General features: G+C 43.4%; 1 protein-coding gene across 2 annotated transcripts in view; it reads left to right on the top strand.

Moving 5' to 3' along the window:
• The first annotated feature begins 1,745 nt into the window (after window positions 1-1,745).
• The window catches only part of PRRG1 (proline rich and Gla domain 1), a 32,667-nt gene continuing 24,893 nt past the window's right edge, over window positions 1,746-9,519 (top strand). The window contains exon 1 of one of the 2 annotated variants that reach the window (XM_040530846.1): window positions 1,746-1,782. The gene's annotated coding sequence lies outside the window, so the exon portion shown is untranslated. Of the gene's footprint in view, window positions 1,783-2,158; window positions 2,389-9,519 lie in introns of those variants that run through there. The other variant, XM_040530864.1, reaches the window with a different exon arrangement.

The following is a 9,519-nucleotide window of genomic DNA, read 5'->3' as shown; positions in this document are numbered from 1 at the left end:
AGTGTTGCTGCTCCACAGAACAGTAGGAAAGAGGCAGAGATGAGAAGAGTGAACTGCTTCTGCTGCCATGCATTGAGAGGGCTAGAATGAGCTACCACATATTCTCAGTCTGCCTGACCAGCAGGGACAATTGCATCACAAGCACCTGTGTTAGGTTGTGGCAGGCAGAAAGAGAAATTCAGCATTTTACATGAAAATTGTTCCTCGTCACCTACAAGAAAATGCAAAAGGCCAGATGGGAGCGTCGTGAGGAAGGCATCTTACTCTCAGGTCATGTAAGGGAGCCTGCTACTATTTTTTGTTCACACCACGGAAATTTCAGTTGGTATTATTTTAGCACAAACTTGAGGCCATTTGTCATTCTGAAGAATATTCCACTCCAAGATAGAAAGCGTATCTAAAATTTGTACCTTTCCCATCATTTATTTAGTAAAATATTTTTAAAGTTGCAGCTGAGTCATAACATGTCCTTTTATTTTTATTGCATTTGAACCTAATTGGTATATGTATATTGAATTACACCACACAGTTTCATTTCTGAAAATAAATAAAACATTTGTTTACTGAATTATGTGTCTGTAATTCAAAATAGAGGATCTGGTGATTCAGGCCAAAAGGCAAACTCTAAATGGAAAATGAAGTTATCTGTATTGAAAAGTAGTAAAAATCCCATAATTTAAAGTGTATCTTTTGTTCTAAAAATACACGTTTTCTCTGAATTCCTTCTTCATAGCACTGGAAATGCCTTTTTAAAACTAAAAAGTATTATCAACATAAGCAAAAATAGCATTTGTCTCACTGTTGCAATTGTTATCAGTTTGGAGGACGGTGGGTTGTTATGGGATTGGATTGTAATTGGTGGAGGGTACCAAAGACTTAGGTCTGATAGACCTGGCAGACTCAGCTAGATATTAAATGTATATGGGACCTCCTGAGGGCCTTTTGTTGTCAGGGTCTTAGCCAACTTTCAAAGAGCCTAGATATTTTGTCATCCATTGATTCAAAGGAGTTGAATTTCTAGATAATTCTATAAAATTACTTTTATTTGAATTCTGATGGTCTCAATGCCTGGTATCAATGACATATATGAAAACATTGCTTTAAATTAGAAGTCACGATCCACTAAAGAAGCTCAGACACGCCTGAACTGTTGCAAACCGTGTCTCATCTTTCCATTACCTAAATGTCTACGTGGCCAAGCTGTTACCTCATTCCTTTTTCTACTGACTGTCAGTAAAGTTAAATGTAAAAAGTAGTGGTATACAGTATCATAACCTGCTATCAACTGAAACCATTAAGTACAAAGACGGCAGTAACATAAAGTAGGAAAAACACTGCATATTCATAGCGTGCTTCGCTTCCATGTCACGGGATAAATGGCATGCTATGCTCTGTGCCAGCTGGAGTTGGCACGGAGGGGGCAGCCAGGCTGCCATTTCTGCCAGCGGGTCCTAAACCCTTCTCAACCACGCTGCTGCTGCGGGTGGCGGCTGTAACCGGGCCACGAGCTGTGCGAGCGCCGTTATCCCCTTTCCCTCCGCATCCCCCCAAACCCCTCGAGAGCAACATGGCGGCACCCCCGCCCTTAACCCGTTGGGCATGAAGCGCCCGCCGGCCACGCTCTTGGGGGCGGGGCTCCCATTGGCCACGCCCCCATCTGCCCGGGCGGCGGAGCCCCGTCCCCCCCGCGGCGCATGCGTCGTGCGGCCGCCGCCGTGAGGCGGGGAGCCGGGGGGCAGCGGCAGCGCTGGGGCGGCGGCGGCTCCGCGCCTGCCTCGGGCGGTGAGTGCGGGGGGAGCGGTGCGGGAGGGCTCGGCGGGGCTCGGCTGCTCGTCACGGGCTGCACGGCGGTGGGGTACGGCCGGGCGGTCTGAGCAGACCTGGCCGGGAAGGGCGGGTTGGGCGGCGCGGTTCCTGCTGCTCGCGCGGTGGGAGCGCGGCTGGGAGCCGGGGAGGAGGGGAGGGGAGGGGAAGGGAAGGGAGGGGAGGGGAAGGGAAGGGAAGGGAGGGGAGGGGATGGGATGGGATGGGATGGGATGGGATGGGATGGGGGAGAGCTGCCCGGGAGAGCAGGAGTGAGGCTTCTTCCTCCTCTGTTCGGCCACCTCGCTTCAACCTCTCGTAGGTAAAGGAGTGTGTCTTCCAGGGCAGCCTAGGAGAGAGCCTGGGATTCCCGAGTATCTCCATGCCCTCGCAATTAGCAAGTATCAGGAAATCCCCGGGCAAAACAGGGATTGTCTGTTTCTCATGCGAGTTCACCTAGAGATCTGCAGCCAACTCCTGCTAGAAGTTGATGCGCTAGCTCAAACAGCGAAGCATTGCATCTGGTTATAACATGTCTAGGTGCTGAGATTATAACATAGGGACTTAAGTTTCCTCTTGTTAAAGGTAGGGAGTAACACAACTGCACTACGATTATCATTTCCAGAAGCTCTCACAAATTAAAAGTTCTTTAGTTAACCTCAGTTCAGCCTCCTCGCACATCTAGATTGAACTACGGTTTTGTATTAGGTAATAACACGCTGTTTGTTGCATAAAAATTCCTGTTTGGCTCAGGGTGTGAATGAGATGAAGTGTTTTGGCCTGTGGTCGGTACTTAGGCAGTGTGACCTCAAGATCTGTTTTCTGAATGCTGTTCAAATCAGCGTTCACATTCTGCTTTGAATATTGAATTATAAATTCTTCTGTGTCTTTGTCTATTGTCACGTTAACATCTCAGCACTTGACAAATGCCTGCTTACTTCCTTGTCTAGGGAGAGTTTTGTTAGTTATCATCCCTGTACTTCCATATGAAGAATGGAGGGTAAAGCTGTGCAGATTGGTTCAGGAACACCCAGGATCTGTGTTTTTTCATGGTTTCGACTTCCATATCGTGGTTTACATTAAGTGCACAGGTTCAAATAAATTGAATTGCTGGTCTAGGCCTCCGCCACTTTTACAAATCAAACACTCGGATTTTGAGAAAAGCGTCTCTCAAATAAAATGGTGTTTAAGCGCAGGCACTAACTGTGTGCATTTTAAAGTGACTTCTGTCAAGTCATGAAGGAACTCTGAGGCAAAAGCAGGGACAGAATATGCTTCAGTACGGTGTTAGCTTATTTTAGGCCATATTGTTGCGAAAAGTTTGTGTTTGCTATGTTGTTTTACAGCAGCTCCTTTCCTTTTTCCTGTTCTTCTTTTCCCATATGCTGCCCTGCATACCTCTGTGGTCTCCTTCCTTTCTAATAGCATAACTGTTCCATATTCATCTGGTGAGGTGGATCAGAGGATTAATCCTGCTGGGGAAAAAAAGTCTGACTTGCTTTTGACCCCAGATCATATCCCTTACCCAGCAGCTCCTATCAACAACTGGGCGGGCGAGGGAGCAACACAACATGCAGTCGGTACCATTCACTCCCAGTATAAGTACTGGGGAAAAAAGAAAAAAAAACAAAGCCGTTTTGCCCATCCACTCCGCTTGTCCATTAATCTCATCAATCTCATTTGTTCTGTATCTTCACATTTTCTCCAGCTCCCTATAGGCAAAAAAAATATTTTTTGTGCAATCCCGTTAAGGTCTTTTGCTTTCAGGTTCTCAGTTCGATTCTGAACTTCTCTGCTGCTTTCCATACAGTCTTACCCTTTCATGAACTCCTATCAACTGTGTTTCCAGTGTGCCATCTTTGTCTGGCTCATGTCACTAGTGCCTATTTTGCTTCAGCCTCCAGAGACAGCCTGCTTTTCCCCCCCGTCTCTCCCCACATCCCTTGCTTCCTCTCCCCTTCGACATTATAAACAAAAGTACTTGCAGTGCACAGTAGAAAATAATACAGAACTGGTAAGGGAGTGGATTAAATGACCTCATGTCTAATGTCTGTTCCGCTGCCAGCTATTTTTGTTTGAGTTCAGATGTCAGTAGCTATTTGACCTCTTGAAATCTAATCTGACAATACCCAGGCTTTTCCTTGTTTACCTTTGTTCTATTTACTGAGTCCTGTTCAGTAAAATGGGATACGCATTTGTGAAGTCTGAAATAAGCTTATACCATTCTCTTTTTGCCATTAGTTTTGATGGTACTAATTATCAAGTGACTTGTGCTTTAACCAAGGTTGCTGAATATCATTATTAAAATAGCTACATTTCAAAAGCAAAGCCTATCTGCAAACAGGGTTAAAGAAATTGCATGCTAACCATCTAAAATCACACCCTGTGTTTTGGCTTACTAGTCATATATTTGTTGAAACTGATATATACATATTTTCAGGCTGGGGCTCACTTTTAAAGATATTTTATGTAATCATTACTAACTTTGGGTAAAAGTTACTCACCTTTTCGGAAATACATTTGTAAAAACTGATGAGAAGCATTTGTACAACCCAGCTCCGTTATGTTGGAATTTAGGGCAAAGACTCCTAAAACAATACAGTGGCAAATGAAATGTTGCCTGTTCTCTAACTAAGAGTCCCTCCTTGTGTAATTTTTTTCTGAGCAGATGTCTTAGAGGCTTGAGATCACTCAAATCTTATCCATTGCACTGTGCTGTGTACCTGCTCAGTGGAGGGTTTCCTTTAAAGCATTTGAATCAACCTTCTCACCTTGCTTCTGAAACAACTGTTGAAAGTTGGCATCTCATGTTTTATGATTATCCACTCAACATACCTCTGGTTTTTCAGCATGGCGGTCAGTCTGCTCCAATAAGATTACTCCAACAGCGTTCAGATTAAGTAATACTAAAAAATGGAGGGAAGACACGTGGAAGGTAATATTGGAACAGTTTATCATAGTTCGTTTTCTTGCCTGAAACTGCAGAACTACTTCTGTTTTTTCACAGAACCGTAGATTACGTGAGATGGTTTTCTTTGTTTACAGCAAGACATTATCTGCTGTCGTTGTAATTCTGGATATTCCTGTTCCTCTGAGCTCCTTGTTTCCATATAGTGTAATAATGAATTCCATGAACCAATTTCAAGGATCAGTTTACACCAATTCCTCCTTAAATCCCTGCCTCTAAATTAACTGCCTAGTGTGTAATATCTGTTATATTAGCCATATTTCTAAGTGTTCACTACTCAACATTGAAGAATTATTCCTTTGGGGCTCAAAAAGCATGAATTTGTTAGCTCGCTGGGGTTTTTTGTTGGGCGGTTTATAGGAACGCTGCCAGACAGTGGCATTCATCAGTTGTGAACTTCTGCACCTGCCTGTGCCTCCAGGTTTATTGGTGTGCTATTCACTGACCTTGTGTGTATTTTTCAGCTCTTATTTGTGGAGTCTTCCTCTCCAAGCTGTTTGCTAAAGCTGGGAGAGGAGAAACACCTTCCTGGTCTTTTTTTCCTAGTCTCCATTCTCGCTGCGGAGGGAAAGAGGTCTCAACAGCAGTATCATTAGCAAACTCTTGCATGTCTTCCTATAGATTTGTCCTGCAGCAGCTGAAATTAGCACAGTCCTTGACATTTTCTTTCAGTGGGGCTGAGCAGTCTGAGTATCAGCAGTGAAACGGACTCACTGTGCCATGTTCTGTTTGCTGCTGCTGCTTATCAGGGCTGTGGGCAGCAGCAACATAAAGGCATGGCTTAGGCTGGAGAACCGAGTGCATGGTTTTGTAAGCAGCTTAACTGATCTAAGTGTGTGCTGCTGCCTGAAAACAAGAGTTCTTGCTTTTTCCCTCCATCCTTGCGAGGTTTTGCATTTTGGCCACCTCCCCAGTAGTACTCCCAGCAGTGTGCAGCCAGCTGGACCAGGGAGCTGATTTGCTTTAAAACGAGAAGTCAAACCGACTCATGTGCTCACACGCACACAGAAGGATTTCCACTGGGCTAACTCTGGCCGGCTGGCCACAGGGCCACCAGCCAAACCCCGTGGTGTTGGCTTGAGGGAGGGAGCAGGCTGTAGGGGGGGACTACCTGCCCAGACAGCAGCTTTAGCTGGGATTGATGTACAGGAACTCTTAGCAAAGCGTCAGTATTTCAGTAACTTTCTCTGCTGACATCCTGGAAGAGCCACAGCAGGCTGCTCAGAGGGGAAGGCACAAGGAGGATCTTCAAGAGGGGCAAGGAGCTGGTGAATAGATCTGGGGGAGCAAAGTCGAAGTGTGAGGAACGAGGTGAACGCACTTACCCTTAATGGAAAGGCCCCTTATGCCAAGCTGTAAGGACATGACCAGCTACAAGCTTGCCACGTCTGTGTTGTCCTGGAAAAAATGGAGTGTCAAAGCGATTTCACTATGGCTGTTCTTCAGGAACTCTTGGCAAAGGTTTGATGAAATTTCTGGGCAGGTGAAATGATTTTACACAGAAATCCAAAAAGTGGAGATGCAGCTGCTGGTGGGCAGAAAGCCTAGGAATGTTCTCCAATGACTCCTGCAGTGTATTTCTTCTGTAAATGTACACAACAGAACTAACCAAATTAAAAAAAACATCAGTGATCTGTTTGCACGCATTAGAGGACTCCTCTCCCCTTGACATTCCCTAGGTGCTGGGGTAGGTATACAGCTTGTAGGGGTGGGCAGAGCGCCTCCCACTGCCACCTTTTAAATCTTTCAGGAACGAATGTTGGATGTGCAGATGCTGTTAGAGGACCTTTCTGTTGCGAATAAAGTTTTCAGCAATTAACCATTTTAACTCTGTGTGTTCTCAACATAACTAAGATAAATCATATCTTCAAATACACTTAATTTTGCACATTATTTTGGCATGTCAGTGTTTGAGTTCAACATTTTTCTTGCCTTGAATCTTTTAAAACTGATTTTTGAAAGCCAAAATCTTTCAGAATTGTTTTTGTGGCATAGTTCTGCATGCTTCCTACTCAAAAGCAGAATGTGTGATGTACTTAATCACTTTATAAGGAGTAGGAGAGTATCAATAGATTTATTGCTCTAGCTCTGGGAGGTGCTCTAGTGTTTCCACAGTGCTGGAAAGTATCAGAAATTCTTTGTATGTACGCTGTGATACTGGTGGTTTTGTGACTACTGGAACTCATGTAGCTTTGTTTTCTATGGATTTATGCCATGTGGTTGATCGATGATAGGCTATGACTTCAAGCTTTACTCTGGTGTTTATTTCGATGGTAACTTCAAGTCTTTTCCTGAGTTACGATGTTCAAAACGGTTCCATCCTCTATACTAGTTTGCTTTATTTGGGAAAACTTCTGGGAATACAACTGTATTTTTCTACTGTTCTGTACTAGGTGGTTGAAAAGGACCAATGGGTTGGACTAGAGGACATGAGGAAACCCCACATAGACACAAAGCCCTCTTGCTAAAGGAAAGCAATCTTAAAAATAGGAAAACTGTGTTCGCACCCTTTAAAAAGAAATACTGTTGAAGTATTCCACTTTTGCATTTCTAGCAATTCTTACAGAATTGCAAGTGTGTAAAATGAAAAATGGTACTTGATTTCAGTCTTTCTAAACCGAATTTAATTTATTATTGCGACTTGAAGGTAACTTAAGGAGGAATGCAAAACTAGTTAACTGGTAGGTTGGCTTCAGTGGCAAACACAGTTTAGGAAGTTATATTTCTTTTCTGCAGCAGCCTTTGAATGCAAAGGGGTAGAGGAGAGGTGAGGGAGATGGGTGGAAGAGTTGTGAAGCTGCAGTACAGGGCACAGAGCTGCATTAGCGCCCCCCAGTTCCACGGGGGGGGAAGAGAGGGGTGGGCGTTATGGGAGAGAAAGTAGTGGTATTAAAATATATGTATATATGTGTGTGTTGTGTGCCTTTCTGTAACTCCCTGATGTGACAAAACTTCATAAAAATCAGTGAAGTAGTTGTGCCTCATTATCTTCTTTCTAGTTACCATATAATTGATAAGATGAAATATCTATTTATAGCTTTCATATAACTCTTCTGGCACTTCTGTGCAATTTGATTTTTGGTTGACTGGAAAATCCCATTAAAACATGCTCTGAAATGCCGTCATATGTGCCTTGCTGTAGGGGAAAACAGGCAGGGTGGAAACTTGTATTCAAACATGCTGATGGTGCATACATATTTGGAAGAGAAGGCTTTGTTTGCACATTTCTCTGTGAAGTGCTGCACTAAGCTAGAGAAATTACTTTGTATTGCTTCTGGATAATTTTTCTAAATTAAATGAGGTGTAAGACATTGGCCTACCAAGCAAGTGCTAATGCAGTTTACTTACAGAGCAGAATATTCACCTCACCTTTTCCTCACTGCAGAAAAGCAAAATAAACTTTACAAAGTAGCAGGCTTAGATTTATTATGAAATTATTGCCTGCACAGCAAAGATGCGTGAATTTATCCAGGCGTTTTTCGGCTACAAAAATGCACATTCTGATCTCCCTCTCCCTCCCTCCCTTCCTATCTTCCCCCCTTTTACTTCAAAATATCAGGAATTTAGAGGGAAGTAAAGTAGCTATTGCTTCTTTCCCTTCACCCCATTGTAACAATTTCAAGAAAAGGTTCAGGGAGTCGAGGATAATCTTTTTCAAATGTACAGAATCTCAGGTCTTTTTTTCTCTTCATCTGCAAAAAGAAGGCTTGAATATTGGATACAGACTGATACAGTTGGAGGCTGAATTTTGTACGGCCAGCCTGTGTTACTGGAAAATCCGTGAAGATATTATTTGTGACATTTGCGTCATGGTTTTGCTTTTTAAGATGTGTTGGAGAAGAAATATAAGATTTTCCAGGTAGGAAGAAAAAAAGTACATATTTATTTAGCCATGGTCTTTTGACCTTTTCTGAATGAGCAAGCACCATACGTGCGATGAAATTATAGCCTTGTGGAGAGACTCTGACCAGGTACTGTCGCTTGACCCTTCTCTGATTTTTGTATCCCAAATAAAACGTGGCTTTCCTTCACATCCCAAGGATGGGCAGTGCCAGACAAATATCAAGTGACGCCTCGCCAGATCTTTGCTCTTTACAACAACTCTGATGTATCCTGCAGCGCTAGCAGCTTTGTTACTGGCCATGAAAAATATGTTTAAATGTCACTTGCAGGGGGGAAGGAGAAGAAAGTGTTTTGCCTTTCCTGGAGAGGCATAATCTGAAGTAAATGTAGTAATTTTTTCCTCTCTCCTCCCTGACCTATAAATGCTTTGAAAAGGCTTTATAAAACCAGCAGGGTTATAATCTACTTTTTGCTTATCCTGAATGTGTCGATTTGGCAGGGGGAGGTGGGACCCAGAGTCTGGGGAGATTGTAGATAGTGAAGGGCAGGAACCATTGAAGAGACCACTTGCCACTTATCAGCTCGATTTTTATGTGCAGGTATTTACTTCCCTGGCCCTAACCCACCCATAAACTGTTTTGGAGAGGAACTGAGCAGAGTTACTCATTCCTTGCTGGGCACCAGATCACTTCCCTTCTTTTATAGCCAGATCGTTACCAGTAGAAGTATATATGGTACCTCCGAAGATGTAATAATACGTGCTTTCTTTGAAAAAAACTTTAAGATCTGAAGGCTAGATGGCTCCTGAACTTTTTTAGTTGAAACACTTGGAAACTGTCTGACGGTAAATACATAAGATACTAAACTGGGCATTAATAACTTGGAGCTTGCTGGAAGCTAAACGG

Source organism: Cygnus olor, chromosome 1 (assembly GCF_009769625.2).
Source record: "Cygnus olor isolate bCygOlo1 chromosome 1, bCygOlo1.pri.v2, whole genome shotgun sequence".
NCBI lineage: Eukaryota > Metazoa > Chordata > Aves > Anseriformes > Anatidae > Cygnus > Cygnus olor.
This window is presented reverse-complemented; position numbering and strand designations above follow the sequence as displayed.